The sequence below is a fragment of the Cebus imitator genome, unplaced genomic scaffold (genome assembly GCF_001604975.1).
Source record: "Cebus imitator isolate Cc_AM_T3 unplaced genomic scaffold, Cebus_imitator-1.0 Scaffold573, whole genome shotgun sequence".
NCBI classification, from domain to species: Eukaryota; Metazoa; Chordata; class Mammalia; order Primates; family Cebidae; genus Cebus; species Cebus imitator.
This window is the reverse complement of record NW_016107888.1, coordinates 213,430-218,098: the sequence shown is the minus strand read 5'-3', so window position 1 is coordinate 218,098 and position 4,669 is coordinate 213,430.

The following is a 4,669-nucleotide window of genomic DNA, read 5'->3' as shown; positions in this document are numbered from 1 at the left end:
TGAGACAGAGTCTTGATCTTGTTGCCTAGGCTGGAGCGCAATGACGTGATCTCAGCTCACTGCAACCTCCACCTCCTGGGTTCAAGCAATTCTCCTGCCTCAGCCTCCTGAGTAGTTGGGATTATAGATGCGCACCACCACACCTGGCTAATCTTTGTATTTTTAGTAGAGATGAGGTTTCCCCATGTTGGCCAGGCTGGTCTCAAACTCCTAACCTTATGATCCGCCACGTTGGCCTCCCAAAGTGCTTGGATTGCAGACATGAGCCACCACCCCTGGTCTTTTTAAATTTTATTTATTTATTTATTTTTTAGAGGTTTCACTCTGTCACCCAAGCTGGAGTGCAGTGGCACAATCATGGCTCGCTGTAGCCCCAACCTCCGGGGCTCAAGCCATCCTCCTGCCTCAGCCTCCCGAGTAGCTGGGACAACAAGTATATACCACCATGCCTTGCTAATTTTAAATTTGTTTTTCTGTAGAGATGGAGTTTCACTATCTTGCCCAGGCTGGTCTCAAACTGCCGGGCTCAAGAGATCCTCTCACCTCAGCCTCCCAAAGTGCTTGGGATACAGGTGTGAGCCATCACGCCCAGCCTCTTGCAAGAAATTCAAGTTGAGATTTGATCACTCACTACCAGAAGACTAAATACTGAGGGGGTTCCATCTACCCTGCCTTGCTGGCCCTCAAACCTTTAGCCAAGTCGACAACACAGCTTCTGGTGGTGATGCCATGGAGAGGGGCTGATTTCTGTCTAGGTCAACCAGAGCAGGGCAAGGGCAGTGCCTGCAGGGTGGTGAGATAATCTGCAAAGTGAGCCATTTTTTTATGCAGAGCGACAAGGTCCTCCCTTGGTTCTGCTCTGGCCTTTCATACCCTGCCCTGAGGCCCACAGACCTGTCAAGTAATTTCCCCAAACAAAGACAGGTTCTTGAAAAGGGATCTGGATGCTCCAATGGTTACATTTCCACAGTATGCATATATATTTTCCTGTGTATATTTTTCCAGGGAGAGGATTGGTAGCTTTCATCAGATTCTCATGGTTCCATGACTCAGAATAGAAGACAGACAAAAAGAGAGATGGGAGTGGGGAGGGGCCAGGCCCTCATGCACTCGCACAGGAAGCAGCTGCCAAATAAATAGAAGCAGAGCCAGACACTAACGGGCAGATCACAGACACTTCCAGCCAGAAGGATCCTCGGAGGTGTTCAAGCATTTTCAGCCTCAGCACCCTTTGTTCAAACAAAATCTTACAGGAAACCCCAATCTATGAAACAGACAAAAGGAGGCAGGGAAGGGAGCAGGAGGAGGAGAGTCTTGACCCTCCAAGACTCCTGGGAGGCGCTAAGGAGGGTTTTGTGAAACCCTTAGGACTCCTCCATGTACACCTTGGAAAATCCCTGGTCCAGCCTAATCAACTCACAGATGGAGAAACTAAGGCCCACAAAGAAGTGAGTTGCTCATGTTGCCCCGCTAATTGTGATGTCATCGAGACTTGAATGCAAGACTCCTGGGCTCCAATGGCCAGGTCTATGCTCTTCCTTCTGCCTGGGAAAAGGCGAAAACCACACTTTCTGCCCCAAAAGGCCAGGTACTCAGCCCCTCCCATAGCCCACAGGGGTATTTCATGGGCCTGCCTCCAGTCCCATGAAATACCCCTCATCCCAGCCTCAGGACCCTCCTGGCCTTTACAAGCAGGACACTGGGGATCTCTTTCACCCAGGAGAGAGTTTGGAGCAGGAACCGGAAGATGCCTCCACCCTTTGCCGGCAATGAGGGCCCTGGATGAGGTTGTGTCTTCTCTAACAGGGCCCAAGGAGGAGCCAGCGTGAACCTGGGACCCCGGGGACCGAGAGCAGCTCAGGGCAGAGTCCTGAGATGTCTCACTTTACAAGGATGGAATTTCATGACTTGTGTATTTTAATTAAATTTTTATTTTTATGGAATTTTTGCAAGAGTTCCCCCACTCCTGGAGCTCGCGTATTGTTATTAAAAACCATGACAAGATGAGGGGGGACAAAAAAACAAAACACTGTCCAAGTGGCCAAAATGAGGCCATAATTTAGAAGAAATCTGACCACAGTGTACACTTGAAACCCACTCCCTGCCTTCCGATGCTGATTCCGCCCCCGTGACTTCACAGATCAAATTTTAAGTCTGTGGCTTATTGCTTTCTGAGCCTCCTGGGGCTTATAGGATTATTCTGGATTTAATCCTTTAATAATTTTTCCTCCCTCCTGTGTAAGGTCTGGTTTTCCAGCTGAAATCAGCCTGGGTGAAGCAGCTTGCTTTTAGCCCTGATGGACACCCCTCTCAGACTGCTGTCCTCTGTCATTGCAAGAAAATTAGGGTGGGGGCCTGTGTAAAGCTGACCGTTGCTGAGACTTACAAAGAGAAAGCTGGAAGTCCTTGTTCGGAAGCTCTGGTGAAGAGGGAAAGGCAGCCCACGCCAAGCCCTGTACCTGAAGCTTGGCACATGCCATCTTTACTCCTTACTAGGCCTGGGAAGCCAGCATAATTATCCCCATTTTACAGAAGAAACTCAGGCTTGGCCAGGTGCAGTGGCTCACGCCTGTAATCTCAGCATTTTGGGAGGTCAAGGCAGGTGGATCATGAGGTCAGGAGTTCAAGACCAGCCTGGCCAATATGGTGAAACCCCATCTCTACTAAAAATAAAAAATTAGCTGGGCATGGTGGCACATGCCTGTAGTCACAGCTGCTCTGGAGGCTGAGGCAGGAGAATTGCTTAAACCCGAGACGTGGAGGTTGCAATGAACCAAGATCGCACCACTGCACTTCAGCCTGGGTGATAGAGCGAGACTCTGTCTCAAAAAAAAAAAAAAAAGAAAAGAAAGAAAAAACAAACTCAGGTTCAGTAATAACAAAATGACTTGCTCAAATTGACACAGGTGGTTAGAAGTAGAACAGGGCTTTGAACTCTCTGGCTGGGGTCTGGAGGCCTGACTCCCTGAGCCATACCAGCTGCCTGGCTCTTCCCTCTTTCACCCCAACCAGTTATCCCTTCCAGCTGAGCATGGAACTAGTAGACAAGGTCACCCCAGGAACGGGGAGAAGGAAGGAGACGCCTTATTCAGCCAAGCAGCTCTGGCAGTCAGAGAGGGAGCAATGCCCCAACCTGATCTACCTCAAACAACAGCTGCTAAGGCCGGGTGTGGTGGCTCACGCCTGTAATCCCAGCACTTTGCAAGGCCGAGGTGGGTGGCTCATGAGGTCAGGAGTTCAAGATCACCCTGGCCAAGATGGTGAAAACCCGTCCCTACTAAAAATACCAAAATTAGCTGGGCGTGGTGACAGGTGCCTGTAATTTCAGCTACTCAGGAGGCTGAGGCAGGAGAATTGCTTGAACCCAGGAGGCGGAGGTTGCAGTGAGCCGAGGTCGTGCCATTGCACTCCAGCCTGGGCAACAACAGCAAAACTCCGTCTCAAAAAAAAAAAAAAAAAAACACAATAGCTGCTAAGGAAGATGAACAGGTGTGATCCACCCCCAAATGCCCTAACTGAACCCACTGCCATCCAGGCAGAGCACTAAAGGCTGCAGAACAGGCATAAAGAATGAATGAGACATCCCAGCTAGTACAGGAACCAGACCCACGGTAGTAAGGCTGCTACCATATGAGAGCCCAGAGAAGCAAACAAGCCTCTCAGACCTGCCCAGAAGTGGCCACATTTGGACTCGGTCTTAAATTAGTGAGTTGGATGTCCACCTGCAAAGAAAGAACATGGAAACGCTGAGCAGGGGAAACAGCATAAGCAGAGGTGTAGAGGTGTGATCACAACAGTACGTTGAAGGAACAATAGAAAACGGATCCAGCAGTAATCTCAGCACCCTAGGAGGCCAAGGTGGGTGGATTATTTGAGCCCAGGAATTTGAGATCAGCCTGGGCAACATGGCAAAACCCTGTCTCTACAAAAAAAAAAAAAAAATGCAAAAATTAGCTGGGAATGGTAGTGCGTGCCTGTAGTCCCAGCTACTTGAGTGGCTGAGGTGGAAGAATCACATGAGTTCAAAGAGGTCGAGGCTGCAGTGAGCCACGATCGTGCCGCTGCACTCCAGCTTGGGTGACAGAGTGAGACTCTGTCTCAAATAAATAAACAAACTTCCATTTTATAGACTCACCCAAATTCTTTCTTGTACAAGGTCCAAGAATCCTCTCTTGGGGTCTGGATTGGGCCCTCCTTCCAGTAACATACTCATGACTCCAAAAGCTCGGAGAACCAGCCGTCCTGCCCAGCAGACCTCCTCCCCTCAACTGAGCTCTATAACCAGCAGCTTGGTTCCACATCCACAATTTATTCAATCAACAAACTTCCGGGGATCAGCTTCACTATCTGCCAAGCAGTAGAACAGAGACATGGAAAAGACAGTCCCAGCCTTCCCAGTGGGAAGGAACAAAAAATAAGCAGGTGGCCAGGCACAGTGGCTCACACCTGTAATCCCAGCACCTTGGGAAGCCGAGGTGGGCAGATCACTTGAGGTCAGGAGTTCAACACCAGCCTGGCCAACATGGTGAAACCCCGTCTCTACCAAAAATATAAACGTTACGCCGGGCGCGGTGGCTCACGCCTGTAATCCCAGCACTTTGGGAGGCCGAGGCGGGTGGATCACGAGGTCAAGAGATCGAGACCATCCTGGTCAACACGGTGAAACCCC